Genomic DNA, 18,799 nt, shown 5'->3' with positions numbered 1-18,799 from the left:
TAAAATGTACAGCCTGAAGCATTTGTGTGTGGTGCTTGGCTCTGGTCTGAATGCTTCTGAATGGGAAGAGCCAGAATGACTCCCAAAATGTCTGAATATCATGGTTTTGCTACAAAAGACTGCCATCTCTTATTCCTTTTCTTTTATTTGTTGGTTATGAACTAATTGTGAAGAAGCTTACTTAAGATGAGGTAAATGTGTATCATTGTTACGGAGTTATCTAGATCAATCTATGTCTGTGACAGGGGGGCAGTAGGCCCGTGGGCCCCCTGGCCTCTAAAAATGGGAAGGGGGAAGGGAAAGGGGTAAGGAGATGGGAGCTGGGCTCGAGGAAGCAAACAGAGCAGCGGCAATGATCTAAGGAGGAAAACTTATTTTACTAACTATGATATCGGAATGCAAGATAACACAGTATAATACAATCTAATTGAAATTGAGTCTAATAAATCAAGGAAAATAAGAGAGTGACAATCACTTAGGCTTTTTTCTCTTGCACAGTTTTTGGGACATCTGATGTGATGATTTGTTTCCAGCTTGTTCATGGTGGTCTAGGTGGAGTATCCAGGGTATTCAGTAAGTATCCAACACATATCATGTCATTCCTCACAAGAAATCTCTTTCTCTTCTTTCTGCTTTCCGAAGTCTTCAAGTTGTCATTGGTTTACCTCCTTTTTTTTTTTTTCTTTTTTTTTTTTTTCCCCTTTATTAAACTATTTATTTTTTTCTTCTTTGTGTACATGTGTGTATGTAAACCATCTTAAACCTGAAGAATATGTCAGAAATCTTCCATCTCCCTGCACAGGTCTCTTTCCCCTGTTACAGCTTCTCACTGAGGGAGCAGACAAACCCAAGCAAATGACATCAAAATAAAATTATCACAAAAAAATCATTTGATTTTTTCCTTCTTCCTAAGAGAATTATAATTCACTCTACAAAGCTGGGACTGCACAGTGGTCATTGAGATCATTGCAGTTGTGCTCCAACTGCAGCTTAAACCCTGTGCTGTAAAATACTTGAGCTTTTCTCTGTTTGTGGTGGTGTTCCCTTCCCTTGTTTCACTTTCTGCCAGCCGTGAAGAGAAGAAGTGTACATTTCAGGCTGTCTGTTGAGGGTGTCCCCACCCTGATGTGGATCACCACAGGCCCCTGGTATGTCTCTGGGTGATGTGTGCCATCCATGAGCCCTCAGAGCATTCCTACCCTGATGTGGTTAACATTGGCCCTTAGCAGTCCATTGTGGCAGTGGTCCTTCAGGGTGGCTGCTCCCATTCTCCATGGAGGCCCTGGAGTATTGTCTCTCATCCTATGTCTGCCACGTTTTTCTTGGTAAAATTGTTTGGGAAAGTGTATGGTGTGCATTTGTGCAATTATGAAATTTCAAGGCAGAAGACTGTGAGGCATAAGAGTCAGGTTTTGTGGTGCAGGGAGGCTGTTCCCCTCTGTGGACTTCAGAGCCAACTTGAAGCAGGCTGGCTCAAGGATGCCTCAGGCAGCTCTGCCACCACCATGGGACCATGGCCACCACAACCCTGCTGCCATTGTCATTGCTGGGCCTCTCCACAGGGAAATGGGTAGAGACATACCACTGTCTGACCCCAGGCTGCACACTGGTCATGATGGAACCTGCCCTCCTCACAGCACCCAGAAGAGGTTAGCATATTAATCAGCAACTGGGGAAACCACTCGTGTGGGAGCAATGTGGTGGCACCCAGTGAGCTGCTCTCTGCCTGGGAGCACAGCCAAGCTGCTTACTTGCTGTAATGCACCGTGTCAAAAAGCTGGCTCCTTATTAGACAGTTCTTTTAAAAAGTGTTTCACTTGGAAACGTAATGGCAAATTTTCTTCACCAGCTCAGCTTTGCTTCATTTTCTTTCTTTCTTTTTTTCTTGTACTTTTATATGAAGCTTTTCTGGCATCCCCCGTCAGAGAAAACGTTACATGCTTTTAGAAAAAATATTTGTTCTGATGGAATTTATGATGTGATCTGTTATTCAAATTTATAGTTAGCTTAACATGGTAGGCTAGATGAAATGGCTCCTGATGACATCGCAGCAATCACATAAAGCCATACCTAGGCATGTTTGGACAGCTTATCAAAAAGTGTTTGGAAACAGAGCATAGGTATAATAAAATGCAAAGAGTTGGAAAGATCTCTGGGTAAAAAAAAAATACACACACCAAAGCCTTAAACTATAAGACAAGTTTATATACAGCCTATAGGAGTGTCTGTGCTTCCCCCAGGCGGAAAGACACTGACTTTGAAGTTGGGCTTGGAGAGGACAGGTAAAAGGTTCTTAGTGCTTCTTTTTGGCAATAGTGAAAAAAAGGAATCCAAATGTGTTTGTTGTGTCCAAACCACTCCAACAGACAAGGAAGGAGAAGAGATCCGTGGGCAGGTTTCTCTCCTTTCAGGAGCCTGGCTTCCCAGCTGCAAGATGCCCACAGGTGCTGCCCAGCTGAATGTGAGTAGGGCCTACAGAGTGGGTCTTACACAACATGGAGCCTGTTCCTGTCCACAGCCTTCCCTGGCAGTGGTTGTACTGCCTCATGAGGATCAGCATCGCTCTGCCCAGAGAGGCCATTCCCTATCTGTCAGCTGTAGCTAACCCTGCTCTGTGGATTATTGAGGAATGCATGTTTATGGATTTGCTTGCAGTAACTACAGTCATCGATCTCGCAACTGAGCTCTTTCCATGGGAGCATATTGTGCTTTTTCTGTCTGTGTCTACTGGCCTTATTTTGCAGGTTTATTCTGGGCTGGGCTTATTCACACCACCATTCCTGGGGATGAGAGCCATGCCGTCTTCCTGTGCTCCTTAAATGAACAAAATCCCCATGCATCCTTGAGAGAGAAAATCAAAAGGCCCTTTAAGTTTGGTAGGCAAAAGTTACTGGGGTTGTAAGGAGATCCTTCTGCAGTTCAGTTCCCCATTTCTGCCTGGTGCTGGGCAGCTATTGCCAATTCTGGTTATTGTTTCCCCTCCTGATTTCTGAGCCCCAAACATTTTCACACAGACCATTTGACTTCAATTTATTTTCTTCTTTTTTGCCTTGGAGCGCTGGGAATGCCGGGGCTGTGAATGCTTTGTGACAACAACCTCACAGTGAAGTGATGGCCCATGTCAAAGCAGGGAGGCTCAGAAAACACTGGGTAATGAGAACAGCCAGGAAGTTATTTCTGTCCTCTTGGATTTTAAAAGCTACTGAACATACCTGTGATTATAAGTGAGCTGTAGGTCAATAAAAATGTCTGTTAGTGCTTTCATTATAATCTCAATTGTTGGGAGTTTACATAGCACAAACATTTGCTTTGTGGTAAAAGTACAGCATATGAGCCTTTTGATCTACACTCAGTGAAAAAAAAATAACTTTTTGCTTTGTTTTCATTCCCTCCAAACACGCTTTACAAACTGGATTACAGCAGGAGCAATCTGATGTTTGAGCTATAAAACATGGCATGAATATAGATGACATTGGCCACTCCTACTTTGTTTAGTTGGGGAGAAAAATCCTTTTAAAAGGCTTGATAAGATCTTCTCTGGCTACTCTCAGTAGCAGACTCTACTGTCTCTGCAAAGAGACCAGAAAGGCTGAAATATAGGCATCCCCCCCAAGTGTAGCTGGGTGATGAATAATAGGTGGAGGCACTCCCTCTGCTACTCTGAGACATGTGAGAGGGCAGGGAGAAGCTCAAAATGTTGTGAGGGTGAAAACACTGAGATTCTTCAGTTCACAGAGGGTGACGACACAAAAAAAAACAAACAAAACCAACCAACCAATCAAAACCAGCCTCAAGTTGCCTTTCTCTCTTTCCCTCTTTCAGCTTAAGACTCCTCCCTTGGAAAAGGAAGGCAGCCCACTTGTGGCTTCTCCATGCCTTCCCAAAGAGCTCAGCAATGAAACACTGAACAGCTGAGCTCCTTCTTGGCACTTCACAGAGGAGGGAGGGAGTGAGTGAAAGAATTTTCAGACACTAAAGCAGGAGCCACAGCTGCAGGCACAGCAGAAGTTTTTCAGGAAATAGGCAGGTATGCAGCTGGGCAGGCTGAGCAAACAGGAGTGGGCAGGGAAAGGAGCCTGATAGGCAGCAGCATCACTGCATGCCAAACCCCAGCTCTTCCTGGTACCCAAAAAGGCCTTGCAACGTCAGCTGTGTGTTGTGGAGGTAGTGCCTGCCCAGTCCATATCAAATGACAGCCTGTTTCTTTGCAAACCTGTCTGTGGGTTTTCCCAATCTGCTGAATGAAATGCAAAGTGTTCCATTTGGGGGCTGCTTGTCACTCCTGCTGAGCTATGGTACAAACAAGCAAGTAATCCTTTATTTGCAGATGATAGGAATATATAAAAGGGAAGGCATATTTAGGTCATTCAGGCATTCCTTAAGTGTTTTTTTGTACTTGACTTAGAAGGATGAGCTACAGAACTGATTCCAATCTTCCTGTCCCACAGCCCTGCCAGAGGGCTCACTTCTGGAGCTCTCCCACTCCAGAGCCCAGATCTCACACATCCACTCTAGCTTCCCTTTTGGGGGATGTTTATACACACATTCTATGAGGATTACAATTTAGCCTGATGTATTTTCCTATGGAAAACATACCCAAAACAGAACACCACCTGCCTTTAATGGCAGGTCTTACTTGGAAAGCATAAGTATGCCAGAAGTTCTTAAGATTTGAGAATTTTTTTTTTTTCTATGCATAATTTACTAATACAGGAAAGATATTTTGCCTTTCTCTTCTTCTGATAATCATACAATTGAGTTGAAAGGGACATTTTCAAGTCCATCTTGTCCAACTCCCTGCAGTGAACAGAGACACCTACAGCTCCTGCAAATGCTTAAAGCCCCCCCCCTTGGATACCTAGAGAGAAGGGTATCCCTCCTGTCTGGGCAACCTGTGTCAATGCCTCACCATGCTTACTGAGGAAAAAAATATTCCTTACATCCAATCTAAATCTCTTCTTGCTTGAAACCATTTCTCCTTGTTCTGTCAAAACTTACCTATGCACTTGCTCAGTGTTTGCTTTTTGTTCCTCCCCCAGTTAACATTTAGCATTATTATGGACAACCAAAAGCAATGATCTTACAACAGCAGTTCAAGGAAAACCAGAGTAGTGGAGAAATACACACCCAGAGACAATTAACAGCGCAGTTTCTGTAACTACTAACACCTGCTGATCAGAGTCAGGTGTTGGCACTTTAAATACCAGCTCTAAGAGGGCTATTTTTGGGTCTGAGTACCATGGGGGAGCTAAGGATTTAAGCAGATTTTGCTTAAATGCATTTTGGAGAAAGCTTTGTTTTTACTAATTAAAAACTTTGCTGTGTGGATGGGCATATTAGTTTAAGTCTTTTAATAGCTGCACTGTATAAGTTAGAGGAGACTAAAGCATCTTTACTTATGGGATTCCAGTTGTGTCTTCTAAGTAGCTAATGCAACAGGCACACGGTTAGGAAGAACAACCTGTGTGCTAATGGAATGGACTGCGTTAATCTGTACAGAAGATTTTATCTGTGGATGATGAGGTAGGTAAAAACTATAGGCTGTTCTTAGCTAATCATATTTCTACTGTACTTACAACTTCTGCTTCTCACTAATTTAAGGGGCCTTGCTTACTCCTGGGTTTGGTGATTTCTGTGTGCAGCTCAGACACCTAGTTTCCTGGTTTGTTAGGCTATTGTTTGTTGTTCTCTTACTAGCATAAACTTTTAGGGGGAAGCAATGTGTGGTGTTTTTAGGACACTCTTGCTACTCCTCTTTAGTATAACAGCCCTTTGTTCTTCCTGATTTTTTTTTTTTTTTTTGTGTGAGAAGAAAAGCAAGTATACGTCCTGTGTACACCTATGCTTCTGCCTTTCTATTAGGATCTCTGAAACTGTAATGAGTTCCTGCAGATTGCTGCATTTCTAATCCAGCAGTTATTAATACTTCAAACAGATGGTAAATGACTATGTAAGGGAATTGTATACTATACTTATAACAAAACAAGTAACTGGACATAACTGATCTGCTTTATTCTTATATTTTATACCCTTATCTTCTGCTTGTCAAGTTTGCTGCTCTCTACCTAATGGTTAGGCAGTCTTAGTTTTAGCAGTGGTGTGGGAGATGTTGTTTATTGTAGATTTTTTGGGATGGGAGGCGAAGTAAGTCTGAATTGTAATGTATTTAAAAAAAATAAGCTTATTTATCAGGCTAACTTTTAATGATTTTTAGCAAAGCTTGCTGTTATGAATCATTAATCTGTGGTATTTAGTAGGGATATCATGCAATACATTCTATTTAAAGAACTTTAGAAGTATCTTTTGGAGACTAAAATATATTTGCATGTTCTTCCTGAGCAAAAACAAAAGCAAACCAAAAAGCAAAAATCTGGTTGTGCTAATTTAACATGCTGTTCTATGTGCAGGCATGTCTACTAACTGTGCATTTGAAAGCTACTGCATCTCTGAGTGTTTCATTAAAAGCACCTGGTAATACAGAGTGTACCCTTTGGTTCTGTATCCTGATTGAGCAGCTGGGAAGAACTGAAATGCAGTAACAGGAGCACCTCTAGAAAAGACCAAATAAGCAGTAAGGCGCTTAACTTACAGCAGTGAGATTGCTGGTACAATCTGTAGATTTGTTAAGTGCTTTAACGCTCCTATTGGTGGCAATAAAATAAAGATGTGGCAGAGGGTGCAGTTAAAAAGTTTACTCTTCCAAATCAGCTTCTTTTACTTCGCAATCCCAGGTGATTTTACATGTGGAAGAAGTTAATGCTTTTTTCTGTCTGCAAAGTAGAAGTGATTTTCTTTCTGATTACAGAGTTCAGTTACTTCTTTTTTAATAGGAAGTGGCTTGGAGGCAAGATAACAATTAGAGTGCTGTTCTCCTTCCACTGTCCTTATGCACTCACTTTCTCTTTGTCCTGGTCTATCTAACCAAGATGATTAGGACTCAGTGCAGAGTTCTAGGTTTCTGTTGATATTAAAGACCTGGAGAAACCAGTGTGTTCCCATTGCTGTTGTTTGAAGTCCGATTGCTCCTGATGCACCAGGACTGAGCTCTTTTGGTTCATGTGCTGTCAGCTGTGCAGCAGAACCAGAGCACTCACAGCTCCTTAGCTGAAAGTTGCTATATACTTCAATGTGTTCTTGTCTGCCTGAATACATTCGCAGCTGGTTAGCTGTATGATTGCCTCAAGTAAAAATCAAGGGGCTTACCTCATTCTGTGGATGATGATGTCTCTAGTGATACAGAAGTAGGGGAAAATAGAATTCTGACACAAAGACCAAATATTAATTAAAGCCCCCAAGAAGGGGGGGGGGGGGAATGGGGGGATGGGGGTAGGAGGGCTTCTGTAAATAGTGATTAAAATCAGAAAAGGAGGACTCCTCTTTTCTGAAGTGTCATTCTTATTGATGTCAAGTTGTAAGTATGGCTTGAAGAGAAACAATAACTTGCTCCCTCCCACTTGTGCTTACATACTTGATGTGATGCAACTCTGAAGGTAGTTTTCTTTGTTCTGAAATCATTCTCTGCTGCTTATGAAAACCTGTGTATTTGTATTGGCTCAGAGGGTACCTAAAAATTGGTTTTACTTGGCTTTTCATGCAAATGTTATGAGTATATATAGATCATAGAATTGTTTTAGTTGGAAGAGACACTGAAAGGCCATCTAGTTCAGCTCCCATATAATAGAACTCCATCTGGTGCTCAGAGACCCTTCAGACTGATGTTGGATGTTTCCAAGGACAGGGCACCCGCTGCCTCTCTTGACAGCCTGTGCCACTGCCTCACCACATGTACTGTAAAAAGTTTTTCCGCATGTTCAATCCAAATCTCCCCTCTTGCTGCTTTCTCTTTCATTTTGTATGTACTTTTAAGTATCATCTTGGAGAATAATAGTTAATCGCATTGTTACTTGGCTTTGACAGAGGTTTGTTTCCTTTTGTTATTAGTTTAGTGTCATCATAGAAAGTAGGCTAATGTTATTTTGAGGTGTTTTTTTTTCTTTACATATTGGGATGAATGGCTCAACGTAACAAATTATCATTATGTGCTTTAGTTTCCAGTTTTTTAAGATGTAGAATCCAAGTCCCTGCATCAGGGTTCAATTAAATGATAGTTTGATTTGACTGAAAAATTAATGGTCTGGAACAGAAACCCTGCAGTATTTTTTTTTTTTTAAAGTTATTATTTTCAGTACTTCTGTTTTAAATAAAAATCTGGACTCAGCCCAGTAACATGAAGTGACATGTTCTCTCATCAACTAAACATACATAACGATTAAATTTAACAGTGATTGTTTGCTTATTGCTCTTTCTGGCTACATAGATGTTTTTTTTGCATTCACGAAATGAATTCTTTGGCTATAAGTGGCACTGCACTGAGTTGCTGTGAGAAGTTTGTTGCTACTGTCTGTTGCCCTTCTCAGGAAATAGCGATTTGCCAAGTGCAAATCATATTCTATAATTATATGTCATCTTCAATGACAGCTTGAACATTCAACTTCTGTTTATGCTTGAATCAGACATATTGATTTTTCATTTTAATGATAAACAGATTGGCATGTAAAACATTCAGTGATACATCTGTTGAAAACGTGCTAAGATCTCTATAAGAAACAAGCCATTGTAATGTGAACTACTGGAGGTGTTGAGGGTGTACATAAGATGAGGATGCGTGCTATCCAGGGGTAATTCACACCAAAAGAGTGCGAGTCCTTTAATCTGGTATCAACGTGAACACATTTATAGTTTGCTTTCAGGCTGTCATTTGGCCAAGAAGATTTTTTCTGTGGCCAAGAATACTAGGAGGATGTTAAAACATAATAATAATAATACTGTGGCTTTCCTTGAAAAATATTTTTGGTTTTGAATTTTGATTTGTTCTCATCATCAGAATTTACTGTGATTATAAATGGACCTTGGCCAAAGAGCAAAGCTTAACCTCTTGTTACCTGTGCGTTTCCTCCTGGAGGTTTTTGGACACTGTTTTATAGAGCTTTGCATATGCATCTTAAAATTTCAGGGGAGCGTGTACTGTAATGACTGTATTAATAACCTCTTCTACCAAACTGCTGCTCTTAGATAAAGATGAACATTTCTTGGAATACTCTGATATGACTGCAGTAAGGGTTAAGCAAACATAATTTAGGGTTTCTTGAGAGTATAAAAGGCACCTTAAAACCAAATGGTTGATCATAAAATCTTGTGTACTTGTATCAGAAATTGAGAACTTGGCTTTATTATATACTACATAAATGTTTCCTAAAATCCGGCTTTCCTCCTTTGCATAGGGTGGGCTGTGGTGGAAGAAGAATTCTGATTGGGTCACAGATATAGAACAGGAGTATGCACACATGCTGAGCATGTACAGAAACGAATGGGTTGTTAGTTTTCTGAACTGTTTGGAGAGAGTAGTTTTGACTTGAAAATGTCTGACCTCCTTTGGGTGGGGAGGGGGATGCAGGAGGGGAAGTGTGGAATATAAAACCCACCTAAATTTTGAAGGTAAAAATTAGTTCACATTGGCAAACATGATCAACTATTTATTATAAACACCTTACATGCTTTCTGCTTTGCAGTTTGCAAAATACCAAATTGAGTGTTTCAGGTAATCTCAACTTGTACTGCTTTGTGTCTTGGAACATCTTGAGGTCCTCCTCAATCAGTTATTGGGACCAGCAGATATGCTCTGTGTCAAAGTATCTCTGTTTATGGTGATTTATTTATTATAAAGCTATATCTTCCTCTGGAGTTCTTTTGAGATCCCGTCCAGTCCCTGACATTCTGTCGTTCTGTGAAGTGACTCAGAGCTGCATACCACAGATGGATGTCTTATGTGTTTTTAATAGTCTGTAACTGTATCAAAGCAGCTTGGAACAGTCACGTATCACTCAAAGTAGAATGAGCCCTGAGTACTGGACTTTTTTGTGTGTGTGCATTTTATTATTTATTTTTGTATTTCCTATGCTGTTTTTGGTAATTAGCAGGCCCTTCATAGGCTGACCCTGGTATGTGTAACTTAAGCTTGGACTTCAACAAAAAGATAATGCCGCGATTCCTTTGAGTTGTCCAAGGGTATTAGACTTCTCTGGTTAGTTTGCTGGTGTAATTCTTTCAGGACCCTGTGCTCTTCAGTCTGCATCTTATTAGTCCCTTTCAATTCTCCCTTTTTTCTCTGATCTCATTCTCTTTTATCCTGTGGTGCTTCCTATAAGTATATCTGTATTTGTACCTGTATCGTGTGTGATGTTTCTGGCCACATTCTGTGCTCTCCAAGCATGGCTCATCACAACCCTACCTATGAGGTGCACAATAGCACACCTAGGGTGCACACCCAGATCCTGTGAGTGAAGTTCCTGGGGATCAAGTAGCAAAAAGCTGTACAAAATCAACCAGTTCTCCAGATGACCATGCCCTTAAGTTAATTGCTGATGTTTGGCTGGAATGTCAATAGCAGAAGCAGGTAGTTCTGACTCAGGAAAGCTCATACTAAGCAGATTTCATTGCGTGTGTGCACCGAGGGGACTTCTTGTCATGGTATGAAGGGAGCACAGCCCTACTTGGAAGGCAATCCCCCATTGCCTTGTGTTAGTGTGCTTCTCCAGTCATGCTCTTAACGCAAATCTATAGAATGTAACTCTGTCCTCTTTTTATGACAGATGAGGGTCAGGATCCTTCCCTAACTTCTTGAAGGTTACTAACAGGCATTGTGCCATGCTCTGCATGAGTCCACGCTCCAAGTAATGGCTGGGTTGAACTGAATATATTTCATACTAAGCATTTTATATTTGTGCGTAAACTGATTAGATCAGAATGTTCATCAAATCCTTTCATTATCAGTTTTTAATTGACCTGTAATGGATGTGAACTTGCTGTTGCTTTCAAAATACAAAAGAAGTGATATGTCATCTATACTAAGGAAGCAGGGCTTTTCTGCCATCTAGAAAGCTGACTTAGGGAGGAGTAGAAAACAGGCAAGCCAGTAGGCGTGTAAGCCTTTCTTCATGCTTGACCCATATACAATATACAGCTGCAACAGATCCTTTGGACACACATGCCTGCTACGAGATGCTTTTATTCTGTAGTGAAGTAGGCTTTTTCATGTCGATTAATGAATTCAAGTGTATTAAATATCAGAGATGTTATCTTCAATGTGTAATTAGTAAAATTCTTGCCAATTATCATAATTTTCTTATTAGTGAGGACACATGTTTCTAGAGCCAGTGTGTCATTATTTGTCTTAAATTATACTCATATTAAATGTAATAGTTTGCTGAAAGGTACCTAGGAAATGTAGAGGGAAAGCAGAGCTTACATTGCTGCTTATGAGAAGGAGTAGAGTCCTGTCTACTCGTTGGGTTTAAAGTGGTTCTCAAGTCTAGGAGAAGCACTTTGATTATATCCTTAAAAATAAGAAATATCTGATTTCTATGGTTTGGCCTTAGGCAGTTCAGCAGCTGTTTATACTTGGATTTGCATCTTGCCCTAAACTGCAGTGTTTAGATCTGAGGTTTAAAATAGCGATTCTTATTTTTTCCTGCTGTGAAAACACTCCAATTCCTGGGAAAGGCCAGGAGTTCCTCAGCTGGTGGGCGTCTGCCCAGTGATATGCAGTTCAGCAAGGTAGAGATCTAAGTGCTGCAAAGAGCCCATATGCTTTATTAAAATACCTTTGCTTAGGCACAACTAAAGGGTTGGACCAAAGCAACCTGGCTGTGGCCCAGGTACTCCCAGGGCACAGAAGCCTCCTGGTAGAGACAGGGGAGAAAGATGACCATTATATGTTGTGAGGGGTGTGGATGTGTGTGGGCATAGCTGGGGAAAACTGCAGTTCAGAAGACAACCCTAGAAACAGTGAAAGAAGATAACTTGGCTTCTGACTTACTCAGTGCGTAGCAGAGACCAGGAGTCTTCTTGGCAGACTCTTTTTACTCTTCAGCAGAACCCACAAAAATAACGGAAACAGGCTGTTACTAGGAATGGAGGGATGGGTGTTTGTGAACAGTACTAGTAACTAGCAGAAGTGGCAGCATCAAACCATTGAGCTGAACCCTCATTTTTTCTTGTCTCCTGCTGATTTTAATATAGTTCAGTTAGTTGAGTTGTTCCTATAGTCAGATTACACGTGGGTATTCATAATTATCCCTGCTATTATGACTTTTTTTTTCCCTCCCCACACTTTCATTTGTTGTTAAATTGTGAGCTCTGTATAGGGGCTAGTGAAAAGAGGATTAGATTATTAGCCTCCTCATGGTGTCTTGGGGCTGATGCCTGGGAAGGAGCTCATGGTTGTGCTGAAAACATCCAAGCAGTAAGCAGAAATGAGGGCAGCTGTCTACAGGCACTTATATACCCCCCAACCACAGCATCCCTTCTTCTCTCTGAGCAAACGGTGGCTTTAATCCTGGTCTCGCTGTCAAGCTCTTAAGGTGTCATACTGCAGAATAGGTGAACCCTTCCTCTGCTGCTTGTTTTAACTCATGGACAAAGCTGAGTGCCCTGAAAGTAGAGCTGCAGTGAGCACTGTGACGCTGGATATGAGTGCTGCTGGACTGTGGTGTGTTTGAAATCTGAACCCAAACGTTGCTGCTTATATTCTTTTCTACTTAAAAATGCCTGCCCATGTGCCTGTTTGCTCCCACTGCCTAGTTCAGCAGCTGTGGGCTGCAGGCAGACAGGAGCACACGTGCACGTGGCTAAAATAACCAGCCAGTCTGTCCCTTTGCTATTGCCGGCGTCTCATGTTGTTGAAGAGAGTTTTAGGATCAGATCTGGCTTCTCAATTTACCTTATTCCTCTGACCCAAAGCAGCAGGAAGGCTTCACCAGGTTGGCCAGCCCTCTTATTCTTTTCAGTATTGAGTTTAAAAAATAGTTCTGAGAATACAGAATCATTTTGACACTGTATTTTTCATAACCTTAAAATAACGTAGGTTAGGAAAATCTCTTTTGGGAAGAGGTTTCAGGTTTTTTTTTTTTTCTTCTGTCAGTGCTCATTTTTAGTACTATGTTTAAAAATGTAATATTTACTTTGTGTACCCATCACTGTACAGAGCAAGGGCTTTTGTTCTTCACTTACCCAGTGCATTCTTATAGAGCATTAGCTAGAAATGCAGCTTGTCTGCTGTTTTCTTCAAGTTTGTCCAATTATATTTGAATGATACAAATGTGTAACTTTGAATGCAAAGAGCATTATTTAAAGAGAGGCTGCTCCTGTGCCTGGGTGAAAATAAACTCCCCTTCATCTGTGAGCACTACTCAGAAGTACAACCCAAGCTGAGGGTTTATACACCAAGATTCATCAAGAATCAAATTTTCATGGTGAAACTGTAAGCCCCTGAAAAAATGGTTTTATAGGGGGAATGTCAAAAGACCCTCAAGTTTAGGACCAGGCACAGCTATAATTTTACAGGCATTAAGCATCTGAAATAACTTTGTCAGAAGATTACACTGGGATTTGTCCCCCATTTTCTAGTAAATACTTAACACTGAACTGCATTTTATGCACACAAAGACTTTATTTCATAAGATAAGGAGCTCAGAGATTTACATTGCAATATTCAACACTGTTATTGCTAAAAAGTTTTTTCACTTGCATTCAGTTCTCATGGTCAATATATTTCCAACTTTCGAGCTAAATTCACAGAGGGGAAAAAAGCGTGGAATCTTGATTCTACGTATTTAAGGTGGAAAGTTTCCCATTGACGATGTTTGTTTAAATAACCTCTGTTAACAGACTCATAATTTTGCTTATTATTTGATCAAATGCTTTAAAATACTTTTTTATCTGGAGTGCTTTATGTATGTGAGGAAAACTTGCTGGGGCTACCTCTTGCATGTGGAGAAGAATCGAATGGAGAGACCTTCTTGTACCACACAGGAGAAAATACGTGCAGTGTGCTTGGGTGCAGTGGAAGAAATTCTCCTGGCTGGCTGGAATGAAGGCAAGGTCTGTAAGGAGGTTGTGCTGTAGTGACAGGACGCGTGTCCAATTCCTGCAACAGCCAGCTGTTGGTGTGCACTCCCTTGACATAAGGAACAGCAATGCATCACTGTCAGAATGTCATGCTGGCTTTTGGGTGTTAGTTTATACTGCTTGAATGTCTTGTAGTGGCTAAAGTTCTCTTATGTAGGACAGTTTAAAATAAATAAATAAATTTAAATCCCATAACTTGTCTCCGAACTGTGCTATTCCTGCTGATCTTGAGTAATAATCTGGTTCCTTGGTAATACAACACATTTGGAAGGGGAGAGATTGAAATGTCCTCTTTACTATTCTGTAAGTGATGTAGAATAGAGAACAGATCATCTGCCACAGGACTCTAAGCACAGGTTGAGTACCGTGATTGAATCAGCTGAGTAACATCTCATGGGACTGCATCCCCAGCAGTGTGGGTGACAAAGAATACCCACTGAGTACTGCTGGCTGTGCTGGGACATTTGGAATTAATTTACAGATTACTACGGGCTTAATCAACTGGTGCCATTATGTGCGCCTCACCTTACTTTGAAAAGTTCATTTCAACAGTGTGTGCACATACTGCGGAGGAGAAGCAATATGGACAATCTCACAAGGATCTCTGTGCTAGTTCATCTTTTGCTCTGTTTTGCCTTGTTTTCACTTCTTTCATTGTTTTGATTCAGCTGCTGCTTTGGAACTGCTATTAGTTGTTATATGTGTAGTCTTACAAGAGGTTTGTTTTTTTTTTTATTACAAAACAAAAACAAAAAACAACTACAAGAATTAGTTATTAAGATGATTGTGGTGTTTTAATATAGGTTTCATATTTCCTGTCACTCAGAGAGGCTTCTGCTACAGAAAGGAAATATCTGAAGGAAAGCTCTCATTAGTCAAATATTTAAGTGAAGCGTGAGCTGAACCACACATGAATTTACCAATGTAAAGTATTGTAGCGATAACATAATCCACTGAAGAGGCAGGCATTGCCATCATTCTTGTTGGTGATTAATCATTTACCAAATTAGAGAGCAAATATATCCAGAGCGCTCAGATCTTGGCTTTTAACCAGCAAAACAAGTGTGCAGTGGCTGAAGGAGTTACCTACCTATCCGTGGGAGGTAAGCTTGGGAGCAGGAGGAAGGGAGGAAACTGGTGACCCTGATTAAGTTGTGTAGCTGTTTCTTTACATGGGTTATAAACAAAATAGCTTCTGAGGACTCCCACAGTACTCTGCCTTTTCTCTCTCTTTTTTAATCAATAATAATGTTACAGTTCTTGTGAGACCTGGCGGATCAAATTGTTTGCTCAGAAAACAAAATCCCCTTACTTAAAGGCTGAGTGCTGCATATTTTATTTATATTTTTACTTGCACATTTTGAAATTTTGTTTGCTCAGTTCTAGAAAATAAGGAAACTTTCCAGCTTTCCAAGAAATGGTTACCATCTCAATTCAAAGTCATTTGCTTGGGCTAGGCATGATTATGTCTGCTTTCTTGAAGTTCTTCCCTTCTATCTTTTTTGTCAAACAACACTGAGGTCTCTGTTCTCATCCTAATAATAAAAATGCCTTTTACAAAGACTTCAGCTGGAATCTTGGTTCTTTTGATGCCAGAATTGTCCTGGCAAAGAATAATTCCAACCTGTCCCATGGGATGTGCTTTAAATGAACGAATTCCACCACCTTCTCATATTGGACCTGCTAGAGTGAGTACGGAGGAGAACCACAGAACTGTTCCAAGGGATGTAGCACCTCCATATGAGGGCAGGCTGAAAGAGCTGTGTAGCCTGGAGAGGAGAAGGCTCTGGGGAGACCTGAGAACATCCTTTCAGGATCTAAAGGGGGGGGGCTGTAAGAAGGAAGGGGACAGAATATTCAGAGGACTCTGCTATGACAAAACAAGGGGAAATGGTTTCAAACTAGAATGGGGAGATTTAGGCTGGATATAAGGAAGCTTTTTCCATAATGAAGGTGGTCAGGCACAGGCTGCCCAGAGTGGCAGTGGATGTCCCATCCTTGGAGGCGCCCAAGGTCAGCCTAGAGGGGCTCTGAGCATCCAATGGAGCTGTGGGTGTCTCTGTTCATTGCGGGGGGTTTAGACTAGGTGGCCTTTCAGGGTCCCTTCCAACCCAAGCAGTTCTCTGATTTTTACAAGGCAGTACACTCAAGTTAATCTGAGATATGAGATCATTTATGTTGTTTGTGTGGCCAGGCAGTGTTCTCTTATGGCTGGAAGGCTGCTGTTTCACTGTGTAACTGTGCTGTGTCAAGGAGCATGGTCTCCTTGATCATGAATCAGCTTAGCTGAGCCTCAGGAATGCTTCTGCATATCAGCAGTGTGCCACTTCATTAATTCTGAGCCCAGCATCATGTTGAGGTTTCTGGGGATGTGAACAGCAATGCATACTGAGTTTTGCTGCTCTGTCGGAGCTGGCTCCAGAGTCAGCTGAATTCAGTGTTGCATTGCTTTTTGTAGGCAGAACCTGAATTCCCTGGTATCTGTCAAGTTTCCTAGAAGATGAGATGTAGGAGAGGCTTTATTATTGCATTTTTATGCCTAATTGGGGTGACAACCTACTTTTGTTCAAGGCTGTGCTCAAAGTGTCTAAGGCAGAATTATGCAGTTACAGCATTCAAATCCTTGATGTTCTTCATCCTCCTTCACAGTGACTTCCCAACCCCCTAGGCTTTGGATGAAGATACGTTAGGTTGACTGTATGAGTTGTTTCACAACTGCTTCCCTTTTCAAATCTTTTTTTTTTTTTTTTTTTTTTTTAAAGGTAGAAAGATCAGGTGAAGCTGAAATCTGTGGAAGTGTCAAAAAAGAATGAATGTGACAGAGGTGAGATTGAGATGCAGTTAGATATTCTTCTTGGAGAACCTATATGCAAGCAGTTACTTCAGTCAAATAATCTGTTCAGAGATGTGTATAAATCAGAGTGTGGAAGCAGATCATGAATAGCAAAGGTACGTGCTGCATTTTACATAAATGTTATGGAGGCAAGTTAAATTGCCTGAAAATTTAAACGGTGAGGTGGCAACTCTAAGTTAATGTTCTTAAAAAAATCAGTGTGAATTCTACTTATAAAGTGGTTCAAAACAAGATTTGGGTTGAACTGTGCAGACTTCTCAGTTCGTTGTCTGTTATTTATCTACTGTAGTCTCAATGAGTAATAGCAGTGCTAGAGAACAGCTGTCCTGGAGGTGCTCAGGAGACTGCTTTATTCTAACTGCGAATTGTTTCATTTCCTGAATGATACAAACTGATGATTTCTTGTCACTTTTTTACACATGTCTAAATAAGTGCAGGAAATCATTCTGCAAGCTATAATGCTATGATATGCTTTCTATCAACAGCTGAAAACTTTTGAGTAAGCACAGGTCTCTGAAGTCTTAGAGGTTTTGAGGAATGCTGGAATTGACGCTAATCAAATTTACTACTGCAGGTTTTTCAATGTTCTATATATGGTTGAGGAAAATAACTTGGGTTGATGATGTGGAGTGGGGGGGTTAGAGAGAAAGGTCTGCAAAACAGAGTTGAAGTAAGACTGAAGTGAATGGTTTTCCCAGTGGGAATGGGGATTTTAATGGGAACTCGTCTAATTGATGCTTAAAAACTATAATTTTTATTTATATATTTATTTTTATTTTTTTATGATGGGTAAGTAGTTAATATTGTAACTTGAATATGAATTTGTACCCCACGTTAACATGAACTAAAAATGGGAATCTGATATCTGAAGATGATCAGTAGATGTATTTTGTATCTTTATGAGTGACTTGATGTTATTTTAAAAGGTATTGAATGTTTAGGAATTTTTATTTAAAAATTAAGGACCTTCCAGTAAATATTTCATGTGTACGTAAGTATTTACCAATTTATTTTAGTCTTAGGTTGATAGGTATTAGTCCAACAGAAACACGTAGATAAAGATATTCTAGATCTTCCCTCTTTAATCCACTGAGAGTCTTGTTCTTCATCGCATTGAGCCACTTCAAATTTTTAAAAGTAGATATCGGTATGGGAACAGTGTCAGTTCCATTTGAATAGGAGTAGTGGGAATTCACTGTGAATTGCAAATAGCTTAAGTAGAGTCGCACTGGAGAGGAATATATAGGTGGAAAGTTGTATTTTACAATACCTGAACATCACTTACTGGCCTGAAGGGTTTTATCCACTATTTGAAATGTCCTGTGATTATTTTGTCAGTGTTATAGCAGATATATACAACCTATGGGCCACATGTGGCCCAGTACAGTTCCTACTGGGTGTGCCTCATGCCATCATGCCCTCAGTATGAACCTATCACTGAGCATCAGCTGAACCTCAGTGTGTGCCATCGACACTGCCTGGGCTGAAATTGGGGCATGGGGAAAGCAGAGAGAGTGCTGACTGAAGTGATGGCAAATAAACTTATGCATTGTAATACACTGGCTAAATGCAGTCCTGTGAACAGTGAAAAACATGAAGCTGTGTTTCCATTGTGATAAAGAAATCTGAGAATAGGTTTCAAGTGTGCCCAAAAAAGAAAACCCAGATCAACTTTTTGGATACCTGTAACTTGATTTTCAGTTGATATAAATACCGTACATGCCAAATTTCAAATGGAAGATATAGACTTGCAGTCAGGTACTCAACACAAACATTTGATCACATTTCCCTACTCAATTTCTTAGAAGATCTCTCTTACCAGAGAAAAAGACAGTCTTAGTCATGTTGTCCAATAAGTGGATTCATTACTGGGTGAGCAAGAAGTCAGTCACTGCACACCTGGGAGAAACTCAGCTAACTTATTTCAGGATTGCACACCATTGGTAATTGGTGGTTACCCACAGATCAAGCACAGTGTTG

The 18,799-nt window shown here is 40.6% G+C and overlaps 1 long non-coding RNA gene across 1 annotated transcript; it reads left to right on the top strand.

The window, feature by feature from the left end:
* The first annotated feature begins 481 nt into the window (after nucleotides 1-481).
* On the top strand, nucleotides 482-889 carry LOC146761093 (uncharacterized). Its single transcript, XR_014945940.1, has 2 exons — nucleotides 482-573; nucleotides 803-889. It is a non-coding gene; the product is annotated as an uncharacterized LOC146761093 (long non-coding RNA).
* Nucleotides 890-18,799: the final 17,910 nt, after the last annotated feature.

This window comes from Coturnix japonica, chromosome 4 (genome assembly GCF_054131305.1).
Source record: "Coturnix japonica strain WE chromosome 4, WE-NBRP24, whole genome shotgun sequence".
Lineage (NCBI taxonomy): Eukaryota > Metazoa > Chordata > Aves > Galliformes > Phasianidae > Coturnix > Coturnix japonica.
This window is presented reverse-complemented; position numbering and strand designations above follow the sequence as displayed.